The 13,758-nt window shown below is 38.5% G+C and overlaps 1 long non-coding RNA gene across 2 annotated transcripts in view; it reads left to right on the forward strand.

Moving 5' to 3' along the window:
* Nucleotides 1–13,758, forward strand: part of LOC104140822 (uncharacterized) — a 239,412-nt gene that overhangs the window by 181,122 nt on the left and 44,532 nt on the right. The window contains exon 3 of one of the 2 annotated variants that reach the window (XR_011142479.1): nt 3,834–3,868. The exons of the other annotated variant lie outside the window; for it this stretch is intronic. This is a non-coding gene — a long non-coding RNA (uncharacterized lncRNA). The remainder of the gene's footprint in view (nt 1–3,833; nt 3,869–13,758) is intronic. 2 annotated transcript variants of the gene reach the window in all.

Here is a 13,758-nt window from a genome sequence, read left to right on the forward strand (position 1 = left end):
TTTTGGCATTTCTGTTCTCTGTCAAAATATGGTTGCTCCTTCCATTTGTTTGTAAGAGGTTTTCAGCTCTGCTGATTAGTGCTAAGGAAAAGTGGGTGGTGTTTTTTTTTTTAGGCTTGACCCATTAAATTGTTTTATTGCATTTTGTTAATGTAAATTATAAATTATTGGCTTGCCCTTGATTTTCTATCCTTCATAAGTCTTTTAAATTTTACTAAATTGAGTAATCTCTTACAGTAAGGAATTCTATAGATTTTTTTAAGTGCATTGTTTTTAAATTTCTATCAATCACTTTCCAAAAGTGTTTTCATTTGTTGTGTTCTGTACCAAGAGTATTTACCTTGAGAATTTTTGTGGAGGTTACATTTCTGAGAGCATTTGAGGAATCTCTTGACTGTTGTGTAAAAGCTGAATATACAGTACTCCTGTGGTATTATGGATTCTTCATCTGACAATGAAGCTGTTTCATAGGGTAAATTATAATGGTTTGAGAATTCTAAAGATTAGCCAAATGCTATTCAGGCTAAGGCTATTGGAGAATATAAATTGCCTCGTTTGAAGTGACTGTTTCCTTTTCTTGCTTTCAGGGTCAATGGGTTTTTTGGGCCCACTTGATACCACTTACTGAAAATCCCTTCTGAGAGTGGTTCACTTGCCATTGAAATAGAAGGACTGAAGAGCTGTGTGAAAGCAAGCACTTTTCAAAGATTCTAGATTAAATTTTGAAAATGGTTTCCTATTAAAGAAAACAGTATATTTAAGCACAAGAGTGAGAATTGGGAGCTTACATCTCTTAATTCGCTTCATATGATACTTGAGAGCACCATTTTATATTGAATTGTGTATGTACGGACCTTGTGCCTTCATAAATCGCCAGAGAAATTGATTGGAAAGTCTCTCATGTTTTCTGAAGATGCGGAAATTAGTCCTCTGATGTGCTGTATAACCTTTAGCATATATAGAGACCAAGCAAAGTACTCATTATGAGAATACTTTTTACCTTTTAATAATCTGATATGCTTATGGGAAATTTTGTGTTAATGTACACGATTACATGTATAGTGACATTCATCATATTTCTCTCTGCTGAGATTGTAAATCACTTTTCTCTTTTGCGGACTCATATAGGTGAGACCGTTCTGGAACAAAGAGAACATGAGGCTAGATTTTTTTTTTTTTGGTTGGTAAGGTTTGGGGTTTGGTGGTTGTTGTGTGTTGGTTTTTTTCCTACCAAGTCTTTCAATGAACCCTGAAGTTTTAAGTTCATTCTTGCAAGCGTCCAGACAAACCAGGTCTCTCATCCTCAAACCAAAGGCTGAGGTGATATAACTTCATAACAGCAGTTACTGGCCTCTTGACGTGATAGTCTGCCAAATCACAGTCCAGTCTCCATGTGGTAGCTGTTGCCTGATCCTTCATGCATACAAAATAAATTTCCTGCTACCTGGATGACTCTGTGTTTCCATAGATGTCAGTGTGATAAAATCTGTGTAATAAAATCTGACTTGATCGGGGAGTGAAGTAGATAGGCCCATCAGCACAGCTGCTTTAAAAAGGGTAAATGGGGAGGTCTTATTTTGAGGGGTCATATGACTTTTGATCAAGGCCTTCTGGGATAGCCATGCTGGGAGCAAATTTGCATTTCCGTGGATATGCAAGGTTTAGATATTGCAGTTCTGCGAGTGTGCACGAGGGCACCACGATCTGTGGGCAAGCCTGAGGAGAGCGGCCCCTCAGCCCAGGGGCATTAACTGTGCTGTGGGCTCACTGCAGAGCGCTCATGGCTCATGTAAATTCTCCCTTTTGTGGCAATAGCTCCGTTCCCTTGAACAGAAATAAGCTGCAACTCTGTAGGAGCCTTTGTTAATGTACAAGTTTGTATTAGCTTTGGTAGGGTGCACACATGACGTTTACTTGTTCTTTACCATTATTCACGATGCTGCATTCTGTTTAGCTGCTTTGAAAGTTGACTATGTTTATTGGTAAAAAGGCACTATTTCCTGAAATAATTTCATGTGTGAATAGTTTGGAATGGCACAGCCATAAGCAAGTATGTATTGTTTATGTTTTGAATCAGACGTACAGGCATTTACCTGATTTTGCTTTCAAGATTATCCTTGAAGCTATCTGGAAGTTTACCAGAAGTCTGCCACTGTGTTACTGTGTTTCTGTGTTTGTTCCTTTATTCTGTTACAATTTATACCAAAAATTGTTTTTGTCTTTTGTCTATGTGAAAAAAATTTTTTGAACTCATACGTTTAAAAAAAAAAAAAAAGGCCCCATTGAACTCCAAGGTGAGGATTAGGGTAACCCAGATAAAAGACCATGTGCAGGGTTGTGCTAACCTGATATATCACAATTCCCCCTCATCCTACTAGAGATCATAAAAAAGCCTGGCAAATAGAGCAACAGAAGGTCGTAGAAGTCGGGACTAATGATGACTTTGTCAATTTTTAATTGAGAACTCATTAAGAATATGAATTTGTCTTATGGCTGCTCCATTACTTGGAGTGGATCATGTCAGCATAATACCAACTTTTCTCTGCTAGCCCCCCAAAAAGACAGTGGTGGAATGAGAGAAAGGAAAGCAGATGACCAGATTCCTGAGTATATCTTAAATTATTTGATGAACTCTCAAAATGTATATGGATCTTTATTTGGAGAATAGCCCAGATTGACGCAGTTATTGTTGAAGAAAAGGAAAAAATCATGGAGCTGCTTAAATGCCTGAAATCTGCCTGCCGGATGAAGGCCATTCAGGCACAATATGGAAATGAGAGGGGGAATTCAGTAAGGGTGTGGATTTATGGCAGTGTGTCACGACCCCCTCGTACCTAACCAGCTGGCTGGTACCGAGTTTCCTGTGGTGGAAGCCCCTGTGCCCCATGGAATAGGTGGTGGTACGCTGCCCCTCTTGCCGGGGGTAGAAAACGTTGCAGGTTGCCCAGAGGCATGGATCGTTCTGTTCCACGTACACCTGGCTACCTTCCCGGGGCAGGGGCTGCGGGTAGTCGTTCTCCTGGGGCAGTGAGATGTGGAAATGTAGGAACCAGTCTGTATGCCAGCTGCATACTGGTAAATATACACCCTTATATGCACAACGGCTATAGGTAAAATTGTAGCCTAGCATTAGTCTTTTGTCAAAAGTCTGTATTGTTTTTTGTCTCCATTTGAGCCGACGAGAAAATTTATTTTTCACTAATTGGATCTCATTTTTGTCAGATTTAGATTTTATGGGTGCAAAGGAGTTTTTGGTCTTTGGGTTGAAAACAGGCTTAAAGGTATTTTTTTTCACCTATTGTAAGAAAGTGGAAACAAGGTATTAAAAGACATTTAGTTACACCTTTGTCACATTTGCTAATAAGCTCTAAAATATTACCTATTTCTGAGGCATATTATGCATCTGTAGAACAAAGTAGTATATTGGTAAATTAAATATCATTGCTATGTTCAAGATTTTAGAATTTCCAGAACAGATCCAGGCTTCTACAGAGACGGACTTTTAAGGTCAAAAAAATGTGAAAAGTGTTGTGCAAAGGATAATTCCTGTCACCATCCCCAATTTCTGTGGAGTATGCTTATTACGGATCAAAATAAATTCCTTGCAGATACATTCCGCTTTAATATGCAGGATTAATACCAGACGGCTCTAAATAACAGTATGAATATTAAGATTTCACACGAGCAAATGTTTCTGTAAGAATGATACCTATGCTTTAAGAACGTGTAGAGTGTTTTCACTTAGCATCGTGGCTGGAGTGCTTTGGTTATAGCTGCAGGTTTTTGAGGAAAGGGTTCTAATAATTTACTAATGACTCCTTTTGTATTCTCAGATCAGCTGAGTAACTGATTTTGAGCCTTCTCCAAGGTGAGTTCTGTGCAAGTTTTAACTGGCATGCATTTTTGATACATTTGGAAATTGAATTTCATTTCCTGCATGCCTAAAATAATTCCATGTCCTGTTAAATTAATGCCATACATCATATTTACCTTCATAAGTTAAGAAAATGTCTTCAGAAATGTCTTCCTCAGAGCTAAAACTAGAATTGTGTCTTAAAGATTAATCAGTGGGTAACTTGCGTTGCATAAGCTGGAAAAACAGGCAAATAATCATCTTTAAAACAGCACAGTTACTCCTTGATATGATATATTCTCACATGTTAATAGTCTTTGATTTTGAACTTGGAGAGTTGCCACTGGGGCTAGCAAGCAAAGTCTATTTTTGGTTTCTGAGGAAAATATTTTTGAATTTAAAACCAATTAAAAACCTCTTAATCTGTCAGGTTCTGTGATTCCCTGCGCTGCCTCACAGTTGGACTAAACAACATGCACACCAATGGCAGCAGTCAGATTACTGATTCTCCCCAAACACTTCATGTAATGAATTTTCATTGGTTGGTTGTTTTCCTGTCTTCCATCGCAAATATGCGTATATGACCAAATGATCCCCTCTGAGGCTGTGTTATGGCTCTTGCAAAGAACGAGTGAACCAAATGACTGATATTTTTTCAGCGGAAGACCCCCTGCTGGATGGAGACGTGGGGGGGAAGCGCTGGAACTAAATGCAAGTTGAAATTTTAAATGTCGAAATGTATATTATTTCAGCAAAATCAGCAGGCTTGAAGGCATGTGCTCATACGAAAAACACGATATGAATTGTGCAGAACACTCAGGTGTTGGAGAGTTTTATCCTGTAATGGATAGCAAGATTTAAGAACCATACCTCTCACCCTGTCATAAAGCTTACTGCATGCTGATGTTTAAGCACAGCTTAAGTATCAGTTGAATCAAAGAGCTATTAAAGCTTAGAAATGTCTTGTTTGTGGTTTAAACATACACCAATATAAGGTTCACCGATTTAAAATACCATGCCTTAGTATCAGTTGATTCATGGTATATCAGGGAACAGAAGCGAACTGCATGTGACTTTTTGGGCACGTGATGTCATGGCCTCGATGCTTTTCTTAATGATGAGGTCTTCACCTGAATTTAGTCTGCGAAACCCGTACTGCCTGGCCAAAAGTAACAAAACTGAGTAAATGGTTTTGGTGCCACTTGTAATGCTGCAGTGTCAAAGACCATACCCTTTTATGCGATTTAGTTAGTGCGATCTGGTACATAAGGATTCAGCATCCAAACTGCTTAGCTGTAAGAGCTATTTAGATCTGAAATGTCTGTTATTGTATCTCCATAGCGGAAGTTTCCGCTAACATGACTGGGGTTATTCAAAGAAACTGAGGTCACAGCAAAAAGTTGTCCCTGCAAGGACTCTCACTGATTTCATTGAGGTCAGTGATGATATCCTGGTACCTTAGACACTAAGTGAAAAAATATCCTCATTGGGAATGCCACGCGGGTGTTTAATCCCACTGACTGTATAAGTATCTGCATAAGTGTTTATGGACCTAAGAGACTTGTACAATTGCTATACTATTAAATTAATCTGTGTTAGTAATCTTGATGAAATTATATTTCTATCTGAAACTGCTCTCACTTCTGTAGGCTTTGCTTTTTCAGTTTTACTGTGGTGAGATTGTGCGACATACATTATCCTGCCCACTACTTACTTATGACGCTATCAGTGAGATACATTTATCTTAACCTCCCTTGCAAAACAATATAATGCTTGTGGGGGATGTTCTCTGCCAGACCTAGATTTTATCTACAAGTTGAAAAGAATAAAAATACAACACTTAAAAGTGCTGTTTGCCTTCTCAAAGGGCTGCAGGAAGCCTCTTTGTAGAAATTGTAAAGCTTTTTCAAACAGCTTTTTGAAAGGTTTTGTGTGTCTGCATGAGGACTTTGTCATCCTAGTTCCTTTAGGTAAAAAAGCAGGCTGTTTAAAACAGCCAAAAAAAAAAAAAAAACTTTAAAAGTTTTACTGCCATAGATTTCTTTTCCTAGGAGCACAGAGGACTTTGTTATATACTTTTTGTTTTGCTCCTTTATCTTTGACAATGCTTTCGGTGGTCCTTGGGCTCCATCAGAGGGACGAGTGATGTTCCTGAGATGCGTCCTGCCATCCCGGGGTCAGGTGGTTAATAGCATTAGATGGGGGAGACCATGTGGTCTCTTTTTCAGACCTGTTTTGCATTTATATGAGCCATTGTTCTGTGTGGCTGCAAGAAAAGCCCCAGCTGAGCAGATACCTTACTTGCAAAGCATTCAGACAGTTTTAAACAAGCATTTGGCTGGTTTTCACACTGTCTCCTGCTGTAATTTCCATCCTTCAGGGAAGTGCGGGGAGGTTCTGCTATATAATTGTAGCTGTTATTTTGTGGCAATACAGGGATAACCAGAGAGGGAGGGAAAGCTTTTCTAAAGAATACTTATATAAACAATATATATTTTGAAACAGATATATGTGGATGCGTTTTTCTGAATCCTCTTTAGAAACACTAACATAATTTGGAGATTATTATTTGAAATAAGAATAATACAACATATATTTATGCAGTGTTTCCTAATTGATCCCTGCCAAATTATACTGTTCAATTGCAGATTTATTTGTTCTAGAATAAAAAACTGCTAGTTCACCAGCCTCACAGAAGCTGGTAATATATTTTCTTTATCTTGTGATTACACATGGCAATTTTTTTTTGCAAGGACAGTTCAAGTTCCTATTATCCCCAACCCTGAAGAGATGAAGGAGCTATGGACTACTAAAAGCCATGGGATGAAGAGCTATTTGAATCATTTTGCAGGGAAAGAGAAATGTTCAAGAATAGAAAACTCATCACTGATGGAACGATTTCATGCACTGTATCTAAAAGCTGAGAGCGATGCATAGTGAGTGGTAAATACTTTCACTGTTTCAGGAATGCGCCTCGTTTGTTAACTAGCGGTAATGATATCAAAAAGGAATTTTGTTTTTAAGCCGGGACATAAGAAAGCAAGCTTTGACCTGGCTTCTGTTACTTTTCTATGATCATCTGCTCAAAGGAGTTTTTGTAATCTGCTAAGGTCTCTTAACCATTTGTAGAAAGCAGTGCCTTAACCTTGTCATAAGGTCTTACCCCAGTTATTTTTACCCCCATAAATTATGGAGGAAGTCTTTCAACAGTAACTGTGGATGGCATTTATATCTTCTAGTTTTTGCACTTGTCTTAAGTATATATGGCCATAGTCAATGGGGAAGGAAGAGGGCCCTCCTTTAAAGGATGGTTCAGTGCCCTTAGACTTTTGTTTGAAATGCTCTTTGGAGAAGGTCTTCTCTCTCCATTGACTGTAGCAGACATAATTAGGGTCACTAATCTCCTAACCTCAGTATGTTCAATACTGTCTGATAACTTGCAGAAATAGTTTCAAGAGCAGAGAAATTTAAGGAGGAGAAAAGTAATTTATCGGGCAGAAATTAGCCTTGCAGTGTAAGTGACAGGAAAAACTCAGTCTTGTGCTAAAACTGTGATTGACTTTAAGATTTCCTCAATCCATCTTAATGTCAGTAGGGATATATGTGCTTTAATATACACAATAGGCATCACGACTGATTTTCAGCCTATAGCGTGTATATTAACTGTGCAGGTGGAGACTGTTGTCCTTTAGCTCAGACACGATGAGTTTCATACCCGGTCTTGGTCTGTTGCAAATGCCAAGCAGCTATAACATCTTTCACAGTGCTAGCCTCCACAGAGAAGCAAACGTGTTTGCTTGTGATGCCATGAATGCTCCACCATTGAAATATTTGTGAGGAAAGGGGAGGGAGAGGCTACTGAAAAGTAAATAAAATGCTATTATAATCACTAATCTGCTAAGGATAATCAGATGAGAAGAAAAGGGTGAAGATACTTATAGAGAACACTTGGAGAAAACAATTAATCCCAGATTGACTTTTCATTCAGAAATGTCTAGTGTGTACAGTTTGCACCAAAGCAACAGTTTTCACATACAAATCCATTGGCTCAAAAACCAACTGAAAACAGAGCATAAATAAGCTTCCTGCTTGTACTTTTCCCAACTTGCATGCAAACGCCTCACATGAAGAATGCTCTGTGCAGCTTTATGGTCAGTTTGTACATACTCACATTCAAGGAATTTTGGTCCATAGAGTTTAAAATCGGTATCCTGCTGACTGTTGTGTACCCCTAAGGGACTACTGTGGAAGAACACGTATCTGCTTTTTAATTAATGGGATCAGGGTTGTGTTGATACAATTTGCCTAACAGTGTAATCTGATACTAAAATATTCACTGAAAGGCTCTTTTGCCTTTCAGAAAGAATATTCATACCTTTATTTGATATAAATGAAGAACATAAATTGTAAAGCAATTAGTCTTTTTTCCATGCAGACTTTCACAAAGTATGGCTCTGAGCTATTTGGAGGAGCTTCAAATAAGCCATTACATACTTTAAGCTGTACTTGATGCACTGGTGCACGATCTTCTCATTTTGCCGTCTTTGCCTGCTCCCTGGGAAGCTCTTGCATTCAGAACAGAAGTGTTAGTGGGAAGCAGCCCGAAGGCAGAGCTGCTGCTATACCAGCATAGCTTGATGTGATCTTGGAAGGAGTCATGGGAGGTCAGCGTTCCTAAATCTCTAACTTTTCAAATACAGTTTGGAGAAGAAATAACCGTGAAGAGTGGTAGGCTTATGATCCCGATCCTTATACATTATATCAAATATGCTTTTCCATCAAACAGTTTTTGACCTAGCAGGAAACAATTTATTTTAGAGAGGTATGGAAACATAAGAGTTTTTGAGGAAGTTTGAGGAAACACGAGAGATCTCATCTATCTGGAGGGCAGTACAGAACTGGATGTGGTGCTGCCTCGAGAGAGTGTTTTAGCAGAGAGCTCGTAAGGCCGGTGCGGTGCTGACGCTGCACTTCCTTCGGCAGAAGGGGCTGGTTACAAGAGGTGCTGCACGTTTTGGGATAAGGTGTCAGATGAGGCACTTCATATCTTTACCTGAAATACCAACCTGATTGTTCAAGGCGTTTGTGAGAGACAATCTGGCTCTCTGTGAGCTATTCTGGTCAACTGTGTTCAACAAAGATTAATTGAAAACAGAGCAGCTGCAGATCACTTGGGAAAAGGGCAGAGAGTAAGCAAGCTTGGCTTGTTTAGTCCTAGGAAGCAAAGGTTAAGAAGGGTTATGATTACTTTATGTAAATATATTATGAGGATAAACACCAGGGAGGGAAAATAACTATTTAAGCAGAAAAACAGTGTTGGCACAAGAAGAAACAGCTTTAAACTCCCTAGCTGTAAAGTTAGTTTGGAATTACAAAAAAAGGTTCTTAATTAGTGGAGCAATCAGGTCATGAAACAGGTTTCAAAGGGGAATAATGTGGAAAAATGCACTTCTCTCAAAGTGGAACTTGTACAATTTGTGAAAGTTGTATATAGTGCTTACAGAATTGCCTTATCAGTCCTGTGCCTTTTGTGCACTGGAATGAAATAGTATCTGTTCTTTCAACAAATCAGTTTCAAGCTAGGATCAGGAATTTTTTGTTTTTGTTTTCATTCTGAAAGATTCTCTTGAGTATTTACTTTAAAATGGTGTGTCAATATCTTAAGTCAGCTTGCTTGTTAGATACTGATGTTTCTTTGGCAAATACATTTTTAAAATTCTGAACTTGTTTCTCCTCATGTTTTTCTGCTTATCCTCAAATACAAGGTAGGAAAGGTTCTCTGACAGATCTAACTAATTACCTCTGACGTGCATTTAGCTATTTTGCTTTTGATATTTTGCCTCTATGAGTTCTAGGCTTGGGCTGTCTTCAATGGGATAAAAGGTTGCATGCTAACTTTCAATACAGATAAACAGTAACTAGGTTGTTTCCTCTCCTGTAATGCATGTTAGATGAGGAGCTACTTTTTGCTGTGACACCAATTTCAACCAACTGTTATTAATTACTTTCAAGTGATCTATTTTTGTGTGAACTGTTTGACTATTAGAAGGACTATTAAGTTCAGTGGAGAAAATAGTGCGATTAATGCTTCTTCCATCCATGTGTTCTGGATGTGGTGCTTTTGTGTCTGGTCTGATTCAATATTTTTATTAATGGCTTGGATGATGAGCAATTTGTTTCATGACACCTGCAGACAATGAGAGGTTGGGAAGGGCTGCAAGCATTCAGGAGACTAGAATTCAAAATGTTCATGACAAACTGGAGGAATTATATGAAATAAGTAGGATGTTTGCTATGTTTGCAGGTGGTCAGCTGCATGAACATGAGCTGGAAAATGAGATTTGAAGAAAAAATGCTAAGAACAGTTTTGAAAAAAAATCTTTAGGTTATAACCAATCAAAAATTGAATGCAAGCTACTGATGTTATTCAAAGAGTATATTCCTTCAAGAAAAATTTGGATGGACTGGAAAGAGGTCCGAAGGGGAATCAGAATATGTTCATACATTTAGGAATTATGGCTAGGAAGAGTAAATGAGAGAGCTAGAACTTTTTTGGTCTAGAGAGGAGAAGACTGTAAAGATGACAATGGGTGATGTGTTCAAAAAATGTAAAAAGCTTCTGAAAAGATGAAGGAAATACTCATTTCTCCGTATTCAGGGTGGACGAGAGAGATGGTAATGGGCTTCAGATTGCAGTAAGGAGTGTTTCAATGTAGAAGCTGGGGCAAGATACTTTCACACAAGAGTGTTTTGCCTTTGGAGGCTGTGCAGTCCCCATCGTGTGAGGAGTTTTGTTAAAAATAGATTACTCAAACATCCCTCAGGAATTCTTTTAAGTATATTGTCCTTGTACAGAGAGACAGACTTCTCTTGCTCGGCCCTAATTTTATTATTATTATTTACTATATATGGACCTTTACAAAAGTTAGATAAAGAAGGGTTGTGTAGTCACTGTAAGATGTGACCAGGGCCTGGAGGATGTTTATGGTATGAGCGCTTACATAGTCCTCTCCTTTTTAGTATGCTGTAAAGGAAGAGCTATCCTTTGATCCTTAAAATTTGGAGAGGTGGAGCAGAGTATGAGTGGAGCAGGAAGGAACTAGTAAGCGCAAGGATGCTGTGTGCATTTCACAGAGCCAGGAGTGCCTTTGAACAGCAGCTTTCCACAAGTCATTCGTTCCATCAGAGGAATCCCACAGCAGCAACCTGCAGGAGCTTCTGGCTGCAAGGCTTCTGGGTGACAACGTTTTGACTAATGAGAAAGGATAGGTCCCCTGAAATCCTTGTTAGCATTATAAGCTAAACCTGCTTCTCATTCTTTGGGTGATGAAATGACCAATCTTACTGCCTAAGTATAAAACCAGCCTGGGCAATCTATTCTGGCTTGTCTTCCCCCCAGTGGAAAGGACGTTTAGGACCAAAGAAGTGACTCAGTAAAAATGATATATAATGCATGCAAATTCTGAACTGTATATAATTCTGATGCTGCTTTTCAATTACTCTGTCCATGTGCCAGACTGATGTGCCAGAGGACTCTGGTTTCCTCTGCACGTTGCTGATGCCTAGACATGGAACGAAAACCAAGAGGGTTCAAGGACTCGCTTTCAGGCCAAAGGAGGGTATTCTAAAGAAATGGATTTAAGAGAATGTTATTACTCTTAAAATACAGCAAATCAATCAAAGTGATGCAAAAGATCTTACATGAAATAAAAATGTAATATATATACATGAACTTTAAAAAAAAAAAAAAAAAAGAAGAACGTTTTAGGAAAAAATCCTAGTACTAATTCTTGTAAGTTTTAAGAGTCTAAGAAGCAGTGTTAAGGTTCAAGCCTGTTTGGCTAATTCTGTATGGATTAACTCTTGCCACAACTTCAGGTATTAAATTCTTATGGTGAGGTCTGCACATGGGAACCTCAGCATGATCAGGAGATCACTGCTAGGGAGCATGGTACCAGAGCACAGGCCACTTAATCTGATCATGAGTACTGTGACATAAAAGTGGACATATTCAACTTGTCATACAGTTTCTGGGCAGATTAAAATTTAGCCTAATTTTTATGTGCTGTAATTGCCTAAACCAGTTTGATCCTGTTCTGTACCCATTTTAAGCAGTGCAGGTGAAAAGTTCATTCCTTCTGCAGCTTTTGACCTATGCCAATTTACTTTGCTGCTTTTCCTTGTCATCTTTTTGACTACTTTAGGCAAAAGCTGGACTACACAAAGCTTTCTTTAAAAAAAAAAAAAAAAAAAAAAAGTATAGAGAAGACTGTAGCATTAGTGCATCTTCTCTAGTGTTCTTTGTGTAACTTTACTGCTTACCTTTTGGATGAGGAAGAGTCTTTTGCTTTGTTTATATAGCACATCACTGAACAGAGTTTTATTCTGTGATTAGAGCCTTTAATCACTTTGAGGTCTGCAACATGTTTGTTTGTTTTTGACTAGAAGCCCTCTAGTATTGAAGATGCTTAAATTCATAAATGATCAAATGTTTTAGTGCTGAACTTCCAGTAGTTTGACTCAAACTGTTAACCAAAGTCTACTATAAATTGTACCAAAGCAATTAGAAGCAGAGTGTGATGTTCAGCTTTTCCCTCACTTACCATTGTTACCTTTGAAGTAATCAGTTTTATGAACTATTTCTATATGGGTATGTTCTCTTTTCCTTTTACATCTTTACACTGAGAGCAGAATGCACTGTGGTTGCCTACATGGCCTAGAAGGAATAAATTCTATGTTATTCATCAGAGATTCGAGCATATATTTTCAGGCAACCTGGCAAGGAGGCATTTCAGGGGTTGCTTATTTTTAACTACGTGATGTGTTGGCCTCCATCCTCTGCTTACAGTAAGCAATCTTTTTTTTTTTCAAACTGGCAACAATTGTTTGTAGAGCAGTACTTTCTTGTTTATATGCGACAGGCAGCTTGTGTCTTTGCTGTCACTCTTCTGTACTATATCACTGTAGGATCTTTTAGCAATCAGTCTCTTTTCCTTCTCATTTTTCTTTTACCTCTTATATTACGTACTTCCGTATTGTTTCTGTCTTTTTTTCCCCCTCTTTCTTTCTACTGCTTTTAATTCCTGTGGAATTCTTCAGTCTTTGTTCTCCTCTTTGCCAAAACGTGAAGAGAGCTTGTTCCGTCAGAGCTTGCACTAGTACCGCTGAACGTGATGGAGATGTTTTCATTGAATTCACTGAGCACAGTTCAAAATTTAAGCCATGACAATACAAAGGGAGCAGACAATACCTTTGGGTCTTTCTAGTACCTAGTTCATGGTATCTATCTACTGCATGAAATTTCAGTCTCTTGAGGCCCTGTTTTGTAGGTAGTTGTAAATAGCCTCACTGCTGGCAGGCCAGCTGGTAGGACCAAACATGAGCAACCATACGCAGGAGAAGTAACTGGGTACCAAACAAATTGCATGCGCCCTTTAAATGTTCACTAGCACTTTGTAGTCAGCAGTTTGTATTTGGCAGCTTTTTCAAAGGTGCTGCCTTCAGCAAGGCCAACCTGGTTTCTTCAGGGAGTTCTTCCTACGCTTCTGTGCTCTTGCAGAATACCGGTGCCATGAATAATAGATTCACAGCGAATAGTGGAAATCAGTCTGCCTAAAGCATCTTTGGCCCTTGGACACGTAACACATCATTATAGAAGCCGAATTCCTTTTATGAGTCTCCATTAAAGTGTATGATTATAGATCGTTAACAGAGAAGGAAGAACCCTGTACCCATAAACACAATTTCAAACAAAACACTGATGTTAATGCCTAAAGTTATTTTCCTCATAATTTTTCAATGGAGTAAGAGATTAAGTTATACTGGAAAAGGTTGCAAATTTTTGAACCAACATGTTGAATTTTCAACTAGTAGAAATCAATGAAGCTTCATTAATTTCACAACAG

This window comes from Struthio camelus, chromosome 8 (genome assembly GCF_040807025.1).
Source record: "Struthio camelus isolate bStrCam1 chromosome 8, bStrCam1.hap1, whole genome shotgun sequence".
In the NCBI taxonomy this organism is placed as follows: domain Eukaryota; kingdom Metazoa; phylum Chordata; class Aves; order Struthioniformes; family Struthionidae; genus Struthio; species Struthio camelus.